At 46.9% G+C, this 19,728-nt stretch overlaps 1 protein-coding gene across 1 annotated transcript in view; it reads right to left on the bottom strand.

Annotated features, from left to right (window-relative positions):
- The window catches only part of LOC146821696 (uncharacterized), a 43,607-nt gene extending 24,355 nt beyond the window's left edge, over positions 1–19,252 (bottom strand). The window contains exon 1 of the mRNA XM_085609370.1: positions 19,147–19,252. The gene's annotated coding sequence lies outside the window, so the exon portion shown is untranslated. The remainder of the gene's footprint in view (positions 1–19,146) is intronic.
- Positions 19,253–19,728: the final 476 nt, after the last annotated feature.

Below are 19,728 nucleotides of genomic sequence, written 5' to 3' on the forward strand. Positions count from 1 at the left end.
ATGCGTCATATTTACAGTATGACGCATCATGTCACAAGGAGTTACAGATATGTCACTATTCCTGACGTATCTGTAGGTGCAAAAATTACGCATTGCTGGAGTGTGTCACAAAAGTGACACAACTTCAGCAATGGGTCATATCACATGGGCAAGTACCTTGTGAAATGTGCCTGCGTCAGTCTAACGCCTGCCATGAGGCAGGCATAAGATATTGACGCATTTGCGTCCTAAAAGTGGCGCAGTCAAATCTTATTGATTTCACTATGTCACTTCTACAACCCTTTCTTGAGTCGAAACACCCCCCCCTACATACATTATACCTGGCGTAGGTATAATGTGGTGCAGGGGTTTACAAAGTGACGCATCTACCTAGATGCGTCACTTTGTAAATATGGTGCAACAAGGCTAATTTTTTACACCGTTGGTGCGTCACAAAAAGTGATGCACCGGTGGCGCAAAAGTGACGCAAGGGCTCATAAATAAGCCCCGAGTGTTCAGTTTCAAAACTGCCAATTTAACCTGGTAAAATAAATGTTTTGCCAGGCCCAAACTTTCCTTTTAAATACCTACAAGTCATCCCTAAGGTAGTCCCTAAATGCCCACAGGGCAAGGTACATGGGGGGTTATTTATGAGCCCTTGCGTCACTTATGCGCCGCCTGTACGTCACTTTCTGTGATGCACCAGCGGCATAAAAAATGAGCCTTGTTGCATCATATTTACAAAGTAACGCATCTAGGTAGATGCGTCACTTTGTAAACCCCTGCGCCACATTTATCCCTGCGCCACATTTATACCTGCACCAGGTATAATGTATCCGGGGGGGCATTCCGACTCAAGAAAGTGTCGTAGAAGTGACGCATTGAAATCTATAAGATTTCACTGCGCCACTTCTAGAACGTAAATACGTCAATATCTTACGCCTGCCTCGTGGCAGGCGTAAGACTGACGCAGGCACATTTCACATGGGACTTGCCCATGTGAAATGACCCATTGCTGAAGTTGCGTCACTTTTGTGACACACTCAAGCAATGCGTCATTTTTGCACCTACCGATACGTCAGAAATACTGACTTATCTGGAACTCCTTACTACATAATGCGTCATACTGTAAATATTACGCATCCAGAATGTCGGAAGGAGGGAGCAATGAAAAGTGACGCATCGCTGTTTTCTCTCAGTGAAACGTCACTTTTCATAAATGAGGCCCATGGTATTTACAAAGTGTGTCATGTATATTTTATGTATTCCATGTCCTGGCAGTGGAAAACTATAGTCATTTATCACCGTGAAAAGGATGGCTCTCCCATTCGAAAGCCCAGAGTTTCATTATAATACCTTATAATGCCTAACTTCAGTTTGGGAGTAGCTAGAAAAATGATTCTAGGACATATTTTAATAGTAATGCAAAATCCAACTTAATGGTCACGTCAGATTTTATATTACTATTTTGAAATTATACTTTCAGAAAGTTGTCATTGTTGTGCCGTAGCTGCCCAAATGTGCCTTTCTGCCAGTGTTCACTATGACCTAAGAGCTGAGAAAAATAGAGAAAGGATGACCTTCTCCTCACAGGATGACCATCTGGGCTGTGCCCAGGAACTTAATCATATTCAAGATGGCTTGCCCTATCACTGGCAGGTGTAGCCCAGGATGCTTGTTTCCGGTTCAGGGAAAACCTGGCTTGGCAGTTCGGGGTAGACTGTTCCCATGAGGCACAGGGTCTAGACTGATTTGCATATAGCTGGGTCTGAACTGAGGTGGCAAAGTGAGCTAAAGAATGATGATGGATTCAACCCAGATCTGTGACTGGGGATGAGTGTCTGAAAAGTTTCAGTGCTCCGTCCATCATAGTTCACATCTGGGCCTGCCCCTTCTATTGTCCTGCAAGCCAGTCAGCCAGGCACTAGGAGTGGGTGTGATTTACAGAATTTCTTGTAGCATAATTGTTCAAAATTACAGCAAAATGACGCGAGATTACACAAAATTAAACAAGTAGTGTAACGCAGTATTTAGCAATATGTTCTTCACAAAAAGCACCCTCGCATCCAAAATGGATTAAATTATGCATTTTGCTCTAAGAAAACAGCCCTAGATGCAGCAGAACACAAACAGCAGCAGCCAGCAGCTGCTCGAGCTTGCTAAGTTTGATGAACCTGTGCTACTGCAGTAGCATTTTTGTGCCACATTATTCATATGTACTAGGGGTGGGCAGAAGTTTTGATTTTGCTGGCGGAATTGGAGGAATTTAGTAATTTTGCGTTATTCTTGTAACACAGAATTGCTAATAAATGCCGGTGCGCCAGCGGAATAAAGAAAGCAATTTTGGGGCATATTTATAATAACTGACGCATCCCTGCATATCAGCAGGGATGCGCCAGTTATTTTGCGCCTCAGCTCCGCCATCATGGATGCGCCGCATTTATAATGCAGCGCACCATGGGGCAAAACGGCACAGATGCGTCACGCATCTGTGCCGTAAAAGTGGCGCATTGCTGGATTTGCGTCACAAGCGCGACGCAGCTCCAGCAATGCTCTGGGGGGCCCTATCTGCACAATGCTGCGTCAATCCTTACGCCTGCTTCAAGCAGGCGCAGGGTTTTGACGCAGCATGGGCTCAAAAGTGACTGAGTGAAATCTTGTAGATTTCACTCAGCCACTTTTAGGAGGCGTTCCTGCGCCGGAACGCCCCCACCAGCCCTGGAACGCCTACATGTGGCGCAGGGCTTTATAACGTGACGCATCTCCCAGATGCGTCACGTTGTAAATACCCCGCACCATGGCGCAGGATTTGCGCCACTGCTGCGTCACAAAAGTGACGCAACGGCGGCGTTAATGAGGCGCAAGTCAAACATAAATCTGCCCCTAAGTGTTTTGCACGTTTTGGGCGCTGCCTAGAAAGCGTATGTGATACACTAGCACCCCCTGCAGGTAACAAAAGTTGATAGCAAAGTGAAGTTGCGTTTACACTACAGCTGAAAGCTTCCATTTAGTAATGCAGCAAGCGCTACCCACAGAGCAGCCAGAGAACCACTGCAGCCTGCGGAGGCTGGGAAACTTGAAGCTGCTGCAGGGAGCACCGCTGAAGGGGACAAGGCGTGGAAAGACCGGCCGGCCCCAGTACCCAGCGAGAGCTGCAGAGCCGTCCGTGCCAAACCTCCTCCTGCAGCCGTCCGTGCCAAACCACCTCCTGCAGGGGGGTACAGAGCCTGAAAAGGAGCACAGAGTCAGCAGTAAGGGGCTCTTGTCCTCAGCAGCTCGCGCGGGATGCTCAGCTGCACTTTCCTGGACCCTTTTGTGTTCAGCGCTCGCTTCCTGGCTATGGAGGTGTCTGTTCACGGAGATGAGGTAAGGCGATCTCTGGGAAGGTGAGTGATGGGTGGGTGAGATTGCATCCTGGGTTACGGCTGCACACATTCAAGGAGAGATAGGACAGACATGTACAGTGTCCCCGGGCAGAGCTGATGCCCTCACCACTTGTGGAGCTGTGCCTACTGGCCGCAGAGAGCCTCAGGGGGCATTGCCTCCCAGCAGCCACAGCATTGCCCATCATCAAGTTGAGAGAGCAATAGACTCACGGACGATGGACGGAATGCAGAGCAAATCAAACATTCACCCCCAGTCAATAGATCTGGGTTAAAACCATTGTACTTTTGCTCACCATGCCACCAGTGGCAGCTGGTGACATTTGAAAGTGTGAGGCGTAAACGTAGCGAGCCTAGCTATCATAAGGCAGGATCGGGAGGAATTGTTTTGAAAAAGGAGTGGTCAAATTATTACCTTATATTACCAGTAGAACTGCATGATTTGAAAATAAGGTGGCCATTTCAATGGAATCTGCGCATGACAGTGCGCTACTGTGCCATCCTTTGCAATATATTTGTGACAGTGTGCCTCAAAACGAGCCACCTCCAGTTACATACTGCACCCTTCCTAAGTTCCTGATGGACGGATGTATCTCATTTGTGCCACTTGTGCTTTGGGCACCTTTGTAATTTTCACAAGCCCTATGAGTTCACTGATGCAACATTGATAGCAGCACCCCCAATCTGACAATGGTTCCAGCACCACTGCAGCATTAAATGATGGCACACCAGATCCATTAACCTTGACCCAATGCACTTTCATTGCGGGCCTGAGGATGCTGATGGTAAGTGCTGCACCTTTTTTAACAGTATCCTCAGGCCCAGAATGGAAGCTGCACATTTGCTGTTCATTTAAGTGAGAACATTGCATTTCACTGCAGACTTCTTCTCCTCTCCCCTGTGTTGTCGCAGATGCAGTGTGCAGGCGGTGCATTGTGCACGGGGATGCATTTTGAATGCATGCCACTTTCAAGGCAGGAAATATGATCTGGACGTCGCCAGTTAAGCTAACATTTTAGGGCCAGGTTTAGCTTCTCTTCTATTCCACTTTAAAGCAATTATAGAACGCCTTATAAAAAATATAACACATGTTCTATGTTTAGAAGGTGTTCTATTATTACTTGTAAGTTGCAGAAGGAATGCTGAACCCGCAATCACTAGGACTGCCGCAGTGGCAGTGCTAGAACCAAAATACAGCTTGCTGCCACTGCAGTGCCATCCTACACAACTACTGGAGTTATACAAACAATGGCTGTGGATTCTGCACTGCAGATCTGCTAAACCGCAGGTCAGCCTCACTAGATCAGAGGGCACATCAAAGGGAAGGCTGAGATTTCCTTCCCCAAAATGTACAGACTACTTCCTGAGCCCATCATGAGTACCCCCACTGTATCTACCCACCCAGAAACTCAGCTGACATCATCTGTTTCCAAGCCCCTCTTTATGTCCTGATGAATGGCTTTATTGCTCGCGTTTTGAGTGCCTGATTTCAGCAAACCACTGTGCTTCATTCAGGCAGCAAAAGCCATTAGCCAGAACATAAACAAGGAGACCATAAACATTGGGCTGTAAAGTTCAGTGAAGAAAATGCCAGCAGTGCCTTCCATCTGATGAACTTGTAACCTCAAGGGTTCGAGAGAGTTCACAAAACTTTATTGAAAAGAACTCTGAAGCTGACAAACACAGTCCTGCATAAACAGCTGCAGTGAGTGCGCTGAAGAGAGGCTCAAGACACTGACGGACAGTATGAAGCAGGTAAAAGAGTGATCATGCATGTCCGCTGGCCACATCACATCTATGTAGGGTTTTGCATCTGTGCTTCAAATCGGGCTGCTTTTAAGCACTTCCGGTGGCAGTGGTTTGACTCCACAGGAAATAAACAACCCTACGCACATCTGCTCCTAAGGCTTTCTCCCCCAATGGATGCCTACGATGAGGTTTCTTCGAATGTGCAATAGTTTACAGGTTCTCCTGAGTTTGATACATAGAAGAAGGGCCACAAAAACATGCAAGGGTACATTACACCGCCTAAATCAACACGGAGACAAGCGCTCTGCAAAATGAACGTTCATTTTGTTCATCCAATGAAAAACATACAAGGTTGGCATATGCAGTTAGAGGCACGCAGAATACAATTCAACAACTGATTCAAAAATTGTGGCCAACATACAGCGCAACCAAGCGCATTACACTAAGTGGAAATGATAACAACCAAGAAAAAATTAACATTGCATTAAAAAATGTTGTTTTGTGTTTTTAAACTTGGTTAAATGCACTGATCTAGTCCCTGGTCTAAAACTCCAGTTTGCCAGTTACAAATGATTCCTATTGGTGCTGATTTTGAACATGTGTGTAATGGTGGAGCCCAGTGACAGCAGTTCCATCCAGGAGTCAGCCATTTGTCTCTAATACAGTCTAACTCTCTTGTTTAGTAAGGGCTTATCCAGGCACTCATTTACAAACCATTTTAACGCCCCCCCCCCCCCCCCCCCCCCCCCCCTGTTCAGCACTAACGTACGTTGCATCACGCGAGCGCCCGTGGAAACAATATTAAAATAGACCTTATTTGATTAGATCTGTAGTTGTATTTGTCTAACAGGGTTTCTCGTTTCACACTTTCAGGTGTGTGCAAAATTACGTTTAATCTTTGCAAAACGTGACTGCACCGAGAAGAGCAAAGGTTTCACCGCACATATGTTGTTTAAAGCCACATGTTTTGCAGCTGGCGGTACGGTCTCTCTCTTGGCAGCAGAGTTTGGTAGGTTTCTGACAACAGTGAGAGCTTTGCTTTCAGGGTAGCGTGGGGTTGTTAGCCCAGGAGACTTTCAATATTAGTTTATCAGTGATGATTCAAATATCTGGGAGTGGGGCCGACGACACCGTTTGTGCCCCAGCGAAAGCCCATTCTTCGAGCCAAGAGATCAAACATGCTACATTATGAGCAGAACACACACTCTGCACTTAAACAAACCCTTTTCTTTCACACCACCTTCTAATAAATCACACAGCAGAGCTGGTAAATGGTCAATGATGTTGACGAAGTGCATGAAGTGGCACGCGCTCTGTAGACAGCTGTTACTGCTCCCAATAGGCTGCCATAAGGCTTGATTTCTCCCCTACCACGTGCATGGTCATGAAATGCTCCACGCCCTTACTACCTGTTTTGTTCTAGAGTAATTACTGGCAGTATGGAGTAATTCGAAGCGAGGTCAGGAGCTGCAGTGCAGAACTGGGAAGTTTGTTGAGGCTGGTCTCCTCCACCACTCTACGTGCACAATGCCATTACTGGCGCGCTGCACACGAAAAGGGAGGAAGAGAGCAAGGAACAGAAATAGCCAATCACTGCATGGCTTCATCATAAGGCCATGCAGTGATTGGTCAGTGTCCCGGCCTAGACCTGAATTCTTCTTCCCGATCCCCGTGCTGTCCGAGAGTCCGAGTAAACCTCCTAAGCCAATCCAGTTGCTGCTCTTTTGCAGCACCAGGAGCGGCTTGGTCAAGGACACCCAGCGCTCATCATAAGACGGTGGGACTGCGGCTGTTACCCTCCCCCTGACTCACTAATTCCAACGGGAGAGAGGCCTGTGGAGACTCTGGTGCGCATGTTAGGCTGGTCGCCTAAAGGCAGCCAGCCATTCTGACATGCGGAGGGGGCAAATAAATAGTGGGTCAATGCCCCGACGCTCCAATAGAGCAACCACCCCTGCATGCCACCCCAGTTTAGACACAGCCGTATGCAAATCAGTCTTGACCCTGTGCCTCATGGGAACAGTCCAGACAGAACTACCAAGCCAGGCCCTCCCTGGACCGGAAAAAAGCATCTTGGAACCGGTTTCGGGGCATCACCCCTCATCAGCCAGGCTAGCTTGAATCCAGTGGTTCAGTGAGCCCGGGACCCACGTCTGGGCATAACCGTCGAGAAAGCAAAAGACACACAGATGATGGACTGAATGTAGAGCAAATCAAACATTCACCCCCAATATATCTGGGTTAAATGCATCGTTCTTTTGCTCACCATGCCACCCCAGTTTAGACCCAGCCATATGCAAATCAGTCTTGACCCTGTGCCTCATGGGAACAGTCCATAGAGGTGGCTGCAAGACAGGCTTGCCTGTGCAAACACAATGTCTGGTCTGTCCTCTGCCTTAGCAGAACCTTCTCAGTTAGGAAATATCTCTCATCGACATCTATTCCTAGGTTCACTTTATTAGAAATTTTTAACCTGCCCTAAATTTGGAGAGTTTCTTCTATTGAAACTTTCAGATGCTGGTAGCAACTGATACGTGATAGGAAGGCTAGATTGCTGGAGAGGTTTGAGGTTGTGATTGTTTTTCAGTTTTCATGTGCATCCTAAGTCGTTTTGATTGATAGCCATTTTTTTATTCATTGTGCATGCACATAATGACACGAAAGGCAAACCACCACCTTCAAAATGGCTTGCCATACCTCGAAGGACCTGAAACGTTTTTGAGAATGAACAACGATTCTGAATGTTGTAAAATGCAAGTGAATATTCCCTGTCACCGACTTCTTGAAATGATGCTTCCAGAATCTCGTTTACAGTTTCCAGGTTGGTGGTTTTAGTGTTTTAGGACTTTCCGTTTATTTAGTGCTTCATGTTTCTAGTTTTGATTAAAGAGTTGGGGTGGACGGAACTCTGTGGAATCTCATGGAGTTTTTATGTAACTCTGAGGAATTACACAAAGGAAAACTCTGTGAGTTCTGCCCACCCCCTTATAATTACGTGAACGGGCATAGTTGCATTATTTTCTGTAATTTTGTACCAAAAGAGTAACAAAAAAATACTATGATTACTTTGACGTGATTAAAATTCCACCCAGGCCTACGAGGCACCACGCCCAGTGGGAGATGAACTGCCCTTAATCAGTTTTTAGTGAAAACAAGCGAGGGTTGCTCATTTCCCTGGCCACACCACTATGGTGGGCACAGAAGCTCTGCAAAAGTGAAGAAAGGTTCTGCCATGTTGGTTTTAGGTAGGAGCACCGTGGAACAATTTACAGTAAACCACACAGGAAGCGCTGCAAAAGTGTGTAGCATCATCTCTGGAATTTGTACCTCATTGGTTAGGGCGTAACCAGGAGTTTCCCCTATCCACAGGCTGGCACTTTGCTTAAGTGTGGCACCCACAGTATCCTCCTACTGGATCTGTGGAAAACAGAAGAAGGCCTGCCCCTGATGTTGTGACCTATGGGAATTGGTTTCAAGGGTCAGTTGGCTGAACTCCTGTTAAGCTACAGGGACACAAAAGTTGAAATAAGCCCACTTTCCTTTTCTGCTTCAACTGGACCTGCCCTGGTTACTTCTGGTGGAGTGAATCCTGACCCACAAGTACTTTTCCTGATGTTCTGGAATGCTTGACTGGTATTAGAGTATACTCCTCCTGCCCCAACATTATAGCTGGGATTTACAAACTTCATGCTAGCCTGGAGAACCAATGGAGACTGTGGTCACTGTTGAAGCCACAGTCCTCAACGTCGAATTGCCAGTCGACTTCATCTTGCTGGTTTGGTTTGCTGAAGGAAATCTAACTTTCAGAAATGGTTCTAAGTCTAACATGGAGGGCTTCACTGGGACCAAAGCTCAGAGCTTTCCACCCTTAGTCAATGAACGCATCAGGACCTGCACGTCAGCAACCAACAGTCATCGAGCCCCACTTCTGATCCAGCTTGCAGATTGCCCCACCCACAACTCGTCAATGACAAATTTTTCCCAATAAAAGTTTCTAAGTCTGAAGGTAACTCTTTGACCGGGACTAACCTGGTCCTTGTATCCCTGTGGTTGTCTTTAAAACATACCTTTGGCCTGGTCGAGTGCGATCAGTTGCTTTCAGTGGGCATTTGTAATTTTTTGGCACTATTTTGATTAAAAATTTAGAGTGGGAGATTAATTGGGGAGAGAAGTTGGCCTAATGGCTAGAGCGGTCGACCTCGAATCTGGGGAACCGGGTTCGAGCCTTGGCAATGACCCTGAACATCCTGTGATTCTGGGCAAATCACTTAATCTCCCCGTGCCTAACAAAAATGAATGTGTCCTCATGTAACGCAACTGGTGTTATGTAAAGCACTCTGACTCCGGATACCTTTCGGTCATCTTTGCGCTATATAAAACTCCGTAAAATAAAATAAAAAAAATAAAAATAAAAAATTAATTGTGATGTGTTTTCAACTTTTTAACTGATCTGCACTTTAAATGCTTTACACTATTTCTTAAGCTAAGTCTGTTTGCTGTGCCCATATGTATGTATGTATGTATGTATAATTATTTGTAGAGCGCACTGTAACCCTACGGGCATCCTGGCGCTATAGACATAATGCAGGGAAGCAACAGAATGGGAAGCAACAGAATGGGGGGAGCAAGAAGAAAGTTAGACTCTGGGGAAAAGCCAGGTCTTGAGCCGTCCACGGAAAAGAGTCAGATCCTGAACCTGTCGTAGCTCCGAGGGAAGACCATTCCAGAGTCGAGCAGCCGCGGAGCTAAAAGCTCTGCCTCCCAAAGTAACTCTCTTTGTCTTGGGAATCAAGGCCTGCCTAGCTGAAGAAGAGCGCAAAGTGCGCGAGGGGACATACCATCCAAAACGACTTTGCAGTGGTATAGGGCCAAGGCCATGAAGAGCTTTAAAGGCTACACACAGGGATTTAAACATAATCCTCTGTTGCACAGGCAACCAGTGAAGCTCAGCCAGAGCCTTGGTGCTGGATGAATAGCGCGGTCTTTGAAGGGCTAGTTTTGCGGCAGCTGCCTGGATGCGTTGAAGCCTCCGGATCAGATAAGCCGGGGACGCAAGCAACAAGGCATTACAATAGTCCAGACGACTAAGAATGGTGCAACGAACTACTGTGCCTCGCACATGGGGGGGCAGAAGAGGTAGGATCCTGCGGAGGCCTCTCATAATCATATAACAGTTTGAGACCACCTTGTTAACATGTGACTCGAGACTTAGCTTCTCATCGAAACATACCCCCAGATTACGTACAGTCTTTACAGGAACCAGGGGGGTGTCCAAAGGAAGAGGCCAAAAATTGAGAGGCAGGGGTGGCGATACCCTGCCCACTGAACAATGTAAGATCTCGGTTTTGGCACCGTTAAATTGCAGATCATTGCTTTTCAGCCAAGTCGTCATTTCCAGCATACAGTTATGGAAGGTGGGTAGAGAATCCGCCTGATCACCTTCCAGGGAAATGATTAGTTGTGTGTCGTCGGCATAATTAACAGCCGTAATGTTGCAGGATTTAATGATTTGTACCAGAGGTCGCATGTAAACATTAAACAGTATCGGGCTGATAGAGGACCCTGTGGGACACCCTGTTTATTAGGCGAAAAGTCTGACTGATATGGAGGCAGAAAGACCGCCTGCCGTCTGTCCGACAGATAGGACCATAGCCATTTTAGGGCCGAGCCAGTGATCCCCACCTCTTCGAGCCGATGTAAGAGAATATTATGGCTAACAGTATCGAATGCAGCGGATAAGTCAAGTAATATCAACGTTACAGACTGTCCCTTATCCGCTCGCATTCGCAGGTCATCCAGGGCAGTGATCAAGGCAGTCTCGGTGCCATGCCCCGGACGGAAACCAAATTGATTCTCCTCCAGAATACCTTTACTCTCTAAAAACCCAGATAGCTCCTGGCTAACGAGGCGTTCCGCTATCTTGGCTGGGAAAGGCAGCAAAGAGATAGGGCGATAGTTCCCATAGCAGGTGGGATCCAGCGATGGTTTTTTCAAAAGGGGGGAAACCAGCGCATCCTTCCAGCCGGCCGGGACCTCACCACTAGTTAGTGACTGATTGGTAATCAAGTGGAGGTGCGGAAAAGTTTCTGATCCCAATTCCTTCCAGAATTTATGCGGAATAGGGTCAAGAGGAGACCACGAGCAGACTTTCTTGGCCACATTGGAAAATTCCTCCCAAGAAGGGCACGTCCAATGATCCAACCGAGGCCCTGCTGCTACTTCCACGTTTAGACTGGGAATTGAGTGGTTCAATGGCTCCACTGTTGGTAAGACTACATCAGCTTTACAGCTAGGAATAGGATCATACTGCAGGCCCTCAAGAATCCCCCTGATTTTATTGTGAAAAAAGGCCGCCAGCCCATCACACAAATCCTGCGAGGGAGAAATCTTATTGGCCAGACATACAGGATTATTAAAACCTCTCAGAATGTTGAAGACACACTTAGCACTATTCGGGGAGTTTTGAATGAGGTCAGCAAAATATAGCGCTTTAGCAGATACAATAGCGCACTTATATCTGCCCAGCAGGTTCCGCCAAATGATCCTATCACTGGTTAGGTAGTGACAGCGCCATTGCCTCTCTGCATGTTTGCACTGAATTTTAAAAGCCCTGAGTTCCTCTGAAAACCAAGGGGCCGAAGGGGTAGCTCTTTTCCTAAGTTGTTTCATTGGGGCGATCTGATTAACCGTATTCTTAATGTAACTGCAGAGCTCGTTGAAGTTAGTGTCAACCGACTGCCCTGGAACAGGGAGAGGAGCCGCATTAAACAGAGAGGTACCGTACACTCTCCTTCGTAGGGCTTTCCAATCCCTGCTCAGAACACTGTCAGCACCTTTGAACAGAGAGGGTCTACCTTTGGAAATTGCCGGGATACTAAATCTGATCAAATGATGATCAGACCAGTCCATAGGGAGGATATTGTCAAGAATCGCTACATTCTCGTCCGCAAATATAAGATCAAGGGCATGTCCTGCCGAGTGTGTTGCCTCCAACACATGTTGTACTAGATTGAGATTGGCGCAGGATTGAACAATATTGTTATATGCCGTTTTCATCGTAGCGTTAGGCCAAAGATTGAAATCTCCCAAGATCAGCAGACTATGATGAGTGAGAGCCAAATTGCCAATCACCTCCAGAAATTGCTGCTGTGTCTGTTCGCTCACAGTCCCCGGGGGTCTATAACAAAGTATTCCGGTCAGGACATTGCCGGACTTGTCCTTCAGCGAGAAGCCCAAGGTTTCACACTGCGAGATCTCGTCAATGTCCAGAGGAACAAAATCCCAGATTTCTTTGAAGATAATGCCGGTACCACCACCCCTACCATGGGGTTGATCTCAGGTTTAAATAACTGAAACCTTTAATGGACCGAACAAGAATAGTTCCATTATGACATGTAGTGTACTACCATCCACCCCTAATAATAATGCACTTTCTCACAACTCTCTTCCTAGTTCTCCAGCAACACAGTGCTTTGGACATGGCCTTTGACATTGCCAAGCAGAGATGGGTGGAAGGCACAGCCTTTGGCTATACCTTGAATCCATCGTCCAGCCCACTTCTGGCACCAGCAGATCATGACCAGCAGATGTGCCCAGCCTGCACTGGGTGTGACATTTGGCCCTGACTTGTGGCAAGTAGCACTCAAACCCTGACAGCAGCTGCTAGTTATCAGTGAGCATGGTCTGTGGAAATGCCAAAAAGGCACTGGACACAGGGCAGGATTTTGGGCCATATCCTGTGTGCAGTCTTCCGTCCTAAATAACCACTGGCCACAGACCCAATGCACCGACTTAATCCCAGAGTTACCTTGGCACTGGCTTAGGCATAGCAGGATCTAGATAGCTGGCATTACCTATGGCCATACCATGCACTCACTACTGTTTCTTTCAAACACCCAGAAGTACAACTTTCTGCTACTACCATGGGCTCTGGATTCAGCATGTGACCCTCAGCCATGGCTTTCTCCAACTATACTTTGGCCATGATCAGTGGCACTGGACACTAAGTCTCACCTCTGCAGACTTGTTGTGGCAACATTGCCCACATTGTGTGGCCTACAGCCATTCTCTTTACACATCACCTCTGTGTACAATACCCACATTGCTAAGTCCTTTACTAGTTACAGGGTACAGTGTTAAGCCATGACCTGCACCAATCACTATCTAATTGTAGCCTACAGCCATATCCTGTAGCCTTGGACATTTGGCATGGCCTGCATGACCTACATCCATGATGAACCTTGTCTTCCTTAACATCATAGCTTGCCTGGTGGTCTAGCTGTTTGGGCACTTGATACAGGCATGGTCTTTGTCCCCACTATTCATGCGCACACTATTTGCAGAGTATGGCTTTCAAGCCACGCTGTGCACCAGGCACCCTTGTATGCAATACGTATAGTCCACAACCTGTGTCCATGTCCTTTGATAGGTACAACGTACAGTCCTTAGGCATGTCATGCACTCTGTACCAACATTGATAACATTTTGTTCGGATTTCTCCATTATAGACTGCACGTGTTGATTAATACAATCTAAAACATTGTTTTCAAATTGTAACACAATCATAAATACACTTCCCTTCCTAAATTACTATACAGTTAAGAGAGCTAAAAGTTTTAACAATTGTTTGTAGCTTTGAAATAAATCCTCTGTGTTCCTTTACCAAAGGTTCCCATTATAAAAGGATCTCCTTGTTATCGCTGTATCCAATGAGGTATACTGCTTCCCATCTAGGGGTTGTGGGTTGGTTTAAGGAGTCCACTGAAGAACATGTATTGCCATCCAGGCCACTTTTTTCATTTTTCCAAGCACCCACAGTGATTGGGATCATGGGTAGAGTTGGATAGCAAGACCTGCTCATTTTTTAATATTCATTTTTCACCATAGCTGGTGAACAACATTGGCTATCAAATTTTGGATCAGAAAGAAGTATTCTAATTTCAGCAAGTGTCGGATGGGGACCCAGAGTGGACGGGCTACGCAATAGTTACATTTTGACGGTGGTGACAGCAGGCCATTAGGTCAGGGTTCATTCTTCAGCTGTGATGGGAAGTTGAATTGCAATGGTGAAAGGGTCCGGTTGAGGGTCAAAGCTGCTGTACATGGAGAGGAGTTTGTTACAGAAGAATTCCGATAGCTTGTTGCAAAGGTCTTGTGAGTGGGTGATATTGCTGGAAGTGGCAGGAGGAGCGATGAAATCTTTGATGATGGCATAAATGTATTTGCTGCTGTTAGTGCCGACGTTGATGGGATCTGCAAGCGCTGTGCACTTGGTGTTCTGTATCTGCTGGTGTTAGGGTATTTGTACTGATTTGAAGATTTCTTTATCTGTGGTGTCTTTATTTGCTCTTCATTTGTGCCCCAGTTGTTTGCAGCAGAGTTCCATCACCTGATGGCATCTTTGAATATGATGGCGACTCCGCCTCTGGAATTCTGCCGAAAGTCTTGTCTGATGATCTTGTATCCAGCAGGGATGATTGTAGCAATGTCTGGGGCAAAGGATGGGTTTAGCCATGTTTCTATGAGGAAGAGCAGGTCCAGGGCATGATTCTACAGTACGTCTATGCATATCTCCATGGCGTGTTTGGGGAACGAGCTGGTGTAGAGGAGCATGGATACAAGTGTTGTGTGGGTGGTGTTTGGTCTGTGTGAGCATGAGTGGAGGGCTAGTTTGTGTGAGCACGTACGGTGCTGGGTACTGTTGGTAAAGGAGTAGTGGGTGTGAGAGAGTACATGAGAACTTGCACGAGGCATATGTGCATGCTCCTTCTATGGCATGTGGTGTGGTGTGGCAGCAGTGTGGCGACTGGGGTGAGGGCACTGAAAGAACATGGGAGGGTGGCGGTGGGTAGGGGAAGAATTGAGGTTCCTGATGCTGGGTGTGGTCCAGGCACAGACAGGTGCAGAAGGGTTTGCCTATGGGACATCTTTGGAGCGCCAACAGTACATTGGGGCTGCAGCCGTCATTAATTAGGTCCCAGGAGTAGGGAGGAGAGCAGAGTGCCATGGGCAAGAAACAAGTGATTTCACTTCTTGTGCAGATGGGTGATGGGAAATTAAGGCCTCCTACTTGGCTTTTTCTTTTAAAGACTGTTTTGGCAGAGAGCACAAGATGTCAGTTCCAGTACAGATGGATGATGGGAAATCCACTGATGTCACTTCCTGCGCAGATTGGTGATGGAAAAAAGTCTATGGATTCTCAGAGCTGGAAACATAGACATGGATCTCACCAACCCAGCTGTGGGCATAGTTCAAAAGCATGGACCAGTATGGACATTACATCAGGCCTACCGGAGACTCTGCAGGGTAAATTTATTTGCATATGATCCCCTACTTTCCCCTGAGAAGTCAAAGAAAACAATAATGGTATATTTTACAAGTTGTTTTGTAATACTAATCTACGCCACAAAAGATGAAAAGCTATAATAGCATAAAAAAGAATATTAGAATAGGTGAGAATTAGAAATGTGGAGAGATAGTCACTACCTACAATTTAGTAAAAGTTAACAAGAACCAACATTTTATTTCTGCCAATTTGCTAGAAATATAAACACTCTAATCCCCTTGTAACTCTACTTGTTTAAGAATTGTAAGTGTGCATTTAGGAGTCAATGTTCAGAGTTCATCAGCAGCGCATTCACCTGGTCAGCATAGTGTCCCCTGGAATGTAAATGTCCTCCCTGGGGCCAAAATATGAGAATTATATTTGTATGATATAATGAGAAAATGGATGCATGAACTATACAGGATTTTCAAACAATTTTGCTGACCATAAGCAAGGGCAAAACGTTATTAAGGTTATATTCATACTTTGGGAGTGCAACCAATTCAAACAGAAAATCAATAGAGAACTTTGACTATGGGAATTCTTTAGTACATAACTATTTCATGTAATTAAAGAAGGGATTAGGAATTTATTACGCAGCAATAGCTTGTAGCTCACGGGCAGGAATAGAGAGGGAACTCTTGGCTTCTGTTTAACTCATTGTCAGAAGGCAGCTCCCAAGTCTCATGCCACTGCTATACTGTTGTGTTAGTGACAGTGGTGGCTGGTGACAATTGAAAGTGGTGAGGCGTAAAAGTTGAGGCGGAGCGCACTGTTGCAAGCGTGTATAGCGAGCGAGCCTGAGCTACATAAGAGCGGTTCTGGAGGGTTCTCCCCCGAGAAAATTTTGGAAAGAGTGGGCAAATGGTGCATTTTCAAGCAAATTTGAGAAAGGAAGAAGGTTAATAAAGCAATTGGGGTTTTAATATAGATAAAAAGGGGTTCTTTGGATTATTGTTGGCAAATCAATGGTAGGCATTGGCATAAGTTCCTGGGTACTATTACTCACTATGATGTAAAAATGAGAGGATTTTTGGAATTTATAATGTGATCAACAGACCTTCACGCTTCACCTAATATATGCCCACAGCCCACCCATTTCCCCATTCTGGAAGTCTGTGCCCAGGGCAATGGTAATGTGCAGAGGGTTAATATGCCTGCTGCAAAGAACATGTACCAGGCAGATCACAAAAGTGCAAAGAATGTAGATAGTTCAATGGGTCAGTTAACGCTTTTGTCAGAGAGATGGTTTTTGTACTTGCATTTTAAAAGTTACAAGCCTAACATAGCAGGGAGAGCTGTTTACTGGGTCATCAAAGAGTTGCATACAAACAGCAAGGCATGGGTTAGAGCATTATGCTTTTGTTCTCCAGTCATTATCCTAATGTTGCTAAAAAGGGTTCATTTTATTAGTAAAGTCAACACAACCACAGTGCTATGTTTAAAATGTATACGTTTGAGCTGTTCCAGACCAAACAATCATTGTTAGACTATACTGCCCAGTACCTACCACCAGTATTTGACATGTGATGCTTGCACCATATAGTCCTCTTTGTCTTATGTAATATTCCCTAAGCACTGATTTACACACATGTGAGATCCATTGTCTCTGTATAATGCGTGTGTGAGGCGAAGGGCTCTGAAACAGTACACAGCACCAGAAAAGTCACTGTTCATATTAGCAACATGCATCTCAACAAGTAAGTCTCAGGTGGACTGGATTCACATTAAAATGTTTGCATGTTAAGGAATGGATGTAGCTGTTTATGTCCTGATAAATCAATGGCTTAAATTGTATTGCTTGCGTTTAGAAGCGGCTGCTTTCAGCAAATCAGTGTGTTTATTACTTCCAAATGCAAGCAGTAAGATGTAAGCCATTTGTCAGTCCATAAAGACAGCACACAGAGCTGAGGCCAGGGCTCCTCAAGAGTCAGAGGGCCCCTAAACTATAAAATAACACCCACGTCCCCAGTTCCACTTAAACCACTTTCCTCTCTGCGCCAGGCCAGCATTTAAAGAGACAATAAACTTAATCTCCACCATGAATCAGGCATGAATCACGCACAAGTAAATAAGCTTCACATCGAACTTGCTTTATTGTTTCCCAATACCGTATTATCAACATGTTAGTCAGCCTAGAACTCTTTGCAAGTTTTCAGCTAAAAAGAAATATAGCGCTTGGATACTTACCTACTCTGACTCCAACCCTCCCGACTGCCGAGCCTCTGTAATCTCACCCCCAGCTGCTGACACCGGAACCTGTTCTGCCGCCCCCACTCCCACCACAACATGGGGCCTCTGCAGAGAATCCCCAACTTCTTTTTCCTGCTGGATTGACCGGCCCGACCCCTCATACTGCCCCAGCCTTGCCTGCACCTGCCTGGTTGACAGGCATACCGTCCCCGCTAACGCAGCCTCTGCTGCCAAATCATGAGTTAAAGTGCCTACAGGCACACCCACATTTACAACTTGGGGCTGCCCCCTTCCCTTTGACTTGGGCCTTGAAAGTCCCTGCTCCAGAAACATCCTCTGCGGACGCCGGTATGCTGTGTCTTCTCCCAGGCACCTTCGTTTACCACACTGCAAGTGGCCTGCCCGCACCTCTCCCCGGCCCTACTCTTGCTGCAACTGCGGCCACCTGTGACTCCGCTCGACTCTGCTCGCATGAGACGACTCCTGCCTGTGCCTACCCAGGCCTCATCTGAGACGCCAGGCCTGAGATCAGCATGCCCACAGCACAGGCGCGCAACACCCATTGAACTCACAGGGCTTCAGCCCCCCCCTCCCCCGTCGTGTGTGGCAGCCCGGGATGAGACAGCTTCCCGGCGCGCACACAGCCGCACCCGAGCACTTCACAGGTCTTTAAAAGACCATTTGCATGTTAATGAGGCCTCGCTGTTGTTTCACCCCTTCTAAGAGCCCCTGCAGCTCCACTCTGCCTATGGCTTAAAAGATTCAGCCCCACCCCGAAATTTTTTCGTAGCCCCCCCCCCCCCCCGAAATTTGGCTCTAGTTGCGCCTAGAGTGCACAGGGTCTCCCGCACTGCCTCGTGCATCTACCAACCCCTGTATACGCCAGTCTGGGCTTGCAATTCTCTGGGGTGGGGGGGGTGGAATGGGTCGCGCGGGTGTGATGGAGGGGCCCTTGGGAGCCGGGCCTTGCCGTACTAGGTGCCCTCTGCCCGCCCTCCTGGGGAGCAGGGTTGTTCGATGCTCAACCCCAGGACTGACCGTTTCTCAATAAGCGGGTCGGAATGCTTTGATAGACAACTTTAATCTGCTCAGACATTGTAGCCGCCCACCGCCTGCTTCACGAATACGTTTTAAGCTTGCCGGCATTGCTGCGCCCATTTATTTCAGTATTCACGAGGGTAGCGGGAGCAGGGCTAGGGCGGGCCGTAATAGACAGACCCAACGTATCGAGGTCAGGTGGATCCCTTAATGTACGGATCTTTTTGCTGTCGGTTTTGCAATTCCCACAGACGTTTTTCGGAGACTGAAGTTACACCGATACCGAAGAAGTGTTAGTGTTACTACCAATGTGGAGAGAGCACTAACAAACATGTGAGTACAATCGACAAACGAGCATGAAACATTTGAAAGGATTACATAGTATATTGCTTGTGGAGCGATAAAAACTTCACGAAAAGAATGGCTTTGAGTTGACTGATTGTGAGGGGAGGGGGGTAAATATAATAAAATAAAACTTACCTGGTCCCGGTTCCGCGCCACCTCTGCTCCTGGGGGGTCCGGAACAGGAGGAACAGGCATGCTCCCTCTCTCCCCTCCTGTAGCCAATCACAACGCTGCAATGGCAGCGTTGTGATTGGTGAGGCGCAGGGAAGAACGTACCAGCCATGCTATTTTCTTGTACATAGTGATAAAGGTAGAGTGGGTGGTCGTGCTGGAGGGCAGGGGGGAGTGGCTTACCCGCTGTTGTGGGTACTGACTGTTTGGTCGGCTCCAGGAGCCGACCAAACAGTCAGTACCCACAACAGTGGGTAAGCCACTCCCCCCCTGCCCTCGAGCAGGACTGCCCAGCCTCCCACCCCAACCAAGCACTTCTGATTTCTCGCAGTGCGAGAAGCAGAAACGTAAAATGGTAGTTTTTACCATTTCATGTTTCTGCTTCTCACACTGCGAGAAAGCAGTGGGGCAATGCCCAAACGCCCCTATGGGGGAGCCACCACTGGTTAGTGACAACTTTGGCATAAATCTACAAGGTGTGCTTTACCACCCTCGGGTGAGACAAGTGAACTTGGTTCAATGCACCAGCGATGAATGTGAAAGAAA

The sequence above is a fragment of the Triturus cristatus genome, chromosome 6, assembly GCF_964204655.1.
Source record: "Triturus cristatus chromosome 6, aTriCri1.1, whole genome shotgun sequence".
In the NCBI taxonomy this organism is placed as follows: Eukaryota; Metazoa; Chordata; class Amphibia; order Caudata; family Salamandridae; genus Triturus; species Triturus cristatus.